At 46.6% G+C, this 2,562-nt stretch overlaps 1 pseudogene; it reads right to left on the minus strand.

Moving 5' to 3' along the window:
* Positions 1 to 633, minus strand: LOC123153915 (histidine-containing phosphotransfer protein 2-like; annotated as a pseudogene).
* Positions 634 to 2,562: the final 1,929 nt, after the last annotated feature.

Here is a 2,562-nt window from a genome sequence, read left to right on the forward strand (position 1 = left end):
TCACCTGCAGCTGCACCCCTTGAGCTGATGCACCAGGTCGTCGACCTTGTTGAAGTCCATGGGCTGGTTCCTGGGTATCGGAAAGCAGAGCAGACGAAATAAGTACCCAAGATGACATGACGAAAGCAGATGGAAAGAAGGGGGTCTTGGGGGCGGACAGCAGGCCGGCGATGTCGTTGAGGATCCTGTTGGTGTTGGCGATAAAGAGGTTGATGACCTCAGGGACCAAGCCTGGGCCTGAGCTGCCATCCTCATCCATCGACTGCAAGTACTGGAAATACTCATCCACCATACCCTAGATGGACCATTTCATGAGAAGCTAAAGGCATAGTCAGCCAGCAACCACACATGTTTAGTAGGGGGTTGACGGTGGAATGACCGTGGCGAGCATGCATGTGACAAGGGTCTTCAACTGGGCCCTGAGCACGGCAGCCGCCGTGGCGATTGATTGGGGGAAAGGAGCAGGTGCTGGAGGGATCCGAAGCTGTGGTGGCTCCGGTGATGTTAATGGGGGAAAGGAGGCTTGGGGACGGAGCCCCTTATATACCCGGACGGATGAGGCTGTCCGCGCGAAGACGTGTGGCTGGGAGTGCCCCCCATTAACAGTCTACTAGTGTTTTGGCCGGGAGCCATTAAGGAGCTAGACGTTGTCGACGTCGGAGGCAGCTAGATGGGTGCTCGGTCAAGGATCGTCGGATGGTTGCTCCGCTGGCCATTGACAGTGGGCATCTCTCTTAAAAGTAAAAAACCTCGAGATGTATGAATACAAACAAGAAGTTTAGTGGTTGCTGGCTGAGATTGTCTTATGGATTGATCGAGGGCATCCAGAAGGATGATGGAAACCAGCCGTTTAATCTTAGTTGGTTTAATAATCCGTCGGTTACATTTAATAATCGATGCAACGCGCGCGTGTTTGAGGACAAGAGGACAAAGAAGAGACGGAACGTAATTGTATATCCAACTCATGTTTGCTTCGCTCTACAACAAGCGAGTTCAGTTCAGTAATGGATTGAATTTGTTCCAGCTAATAATAGAAGAAAAAACTCCACAATGCTCTTTCGCTAGAGCCAACGGCCTTCCATTCAATTGCTTCGCTTTGCTTCTCTCGCGTATACGAAGGAGTAGTTCGTTGGATTGTTTTCTGGCGCCTAAGTCAGACCTGTGGAGACGTCCTGGTTCAGCCGGGAACCATTAACAGCTAAAGGTTGACGATGCCGGATGCAGCCAGATGAGCCTCGGTTCAAGGCTCTGACCACTCGTTCGATGGGCCCTCCACTGGCCATTGACGGCCGGCATCTCTAAAAACCTGGAGATGTATGTTCACGAAGAACAAGTTTAGTGACGGCTGGCTAAGATTGTGTATGGAAAATCATCAATGATTAATTAATTGTGAGTTTGTAGCGCATGCACATTAAGAAGAGGGAGTTGCCATCACGTACTAGTTTATACATGAGTTCTTGCAGGAATATTTATAAGTCCAATGGTGGGAGCAAGTAGACCCGACGTTACACATGTGTTAAAAATACTAATACTTTGAATATGGAAATATAATTTGGTTAATTTGTTAAAAGTGTTCATCGCACATTTGAAAATTGTTCAATAAACAAAGTTTGCTCAACTGTTAGAAAATGTTTGCACCATTCAAAAAACAGTAAGTGACATTTTTTTCACGCATTTCAAGAAAATGTATGTGACTTTTTCGGAAAATGTTCGACATTACATTATTTTTTGTGTAATCCAATTTTTTTCGTACCATTTAAAACAGTGCACGTTCCACATAAAATAGTTCACATGTTAAAAAAATGTCCAGAACTTACGTCTACAGAAAGTTCACATGTTTAAAAAATGATGTATCTACAGAAAGTTCATATGTTTTAAAAAATGAAGTATCTAGAGAAAGTTCTTCCACGGGGACTTGTGTCCTAGTAGGATTCATGCCAAGAAAATCGTGTGCCCCTTTATTTGCCGCACATTAGATACTATGTGTTTGCACACGAACACGTCACCGTGTACTCTTGACGCCGGGGGTGATGCACCGCAGTTCACGTCGAAGGAGGCCCGTCCGAAAGCGCGGTACGCAGGCAATCCGGCGGGTGGTTTTGAGGATCCGAAACCCCACACGCCCGAGAGGGACCCCGTCAGGGCGTACGACGGCTATGGGCTGTCCTAGGTCGACCTGATCGCCCCTAGGGCCTTGAGGTTCGCCGCCCTGCAACAAGAAGAACATACGAAGAACGAGGAAGAAGAAGAACCAGGGTTAAGGAGAAAAATAAAATGATAAAAAGTGGTAGATGATTTGTTCGATTGTGTGTGTTCAATCGGCCGTCACCCCTTTGGTATATAAGAGGTGGTTGGACTTCCCGTGCAAGGAAAAAGGATTGGATTCACGTCCAAAACCCTAGTCAAATTTGGATTGGTTCTGTCGGAACATTCGAAAACTGTTCGGTTTAAACTGGCTGCACCTTGTGGGTCTTTTTTGTAGTTGTAAATGATCTCGGATGGAAACGTGTCCAAAAGCAATCTTGACCGTTTCGACGAGATGAACAACTTTCATGTTGAACG

This window comes from Triticum aestivum, chromosome 7A (assembly GCF_018294505.1).
Source record: "Triticum aestivum cultivar Chinese Spring chromosome 7A, IWGSC CS RefSeq v2.1, whole genome shotgun sequence".
Lineage (NCBI taxonomy): Eukaryota > Viridiplantae > Streptophyta > Magnoliopsida > Poales > Poaceae > Triticum > Triticum aestivum.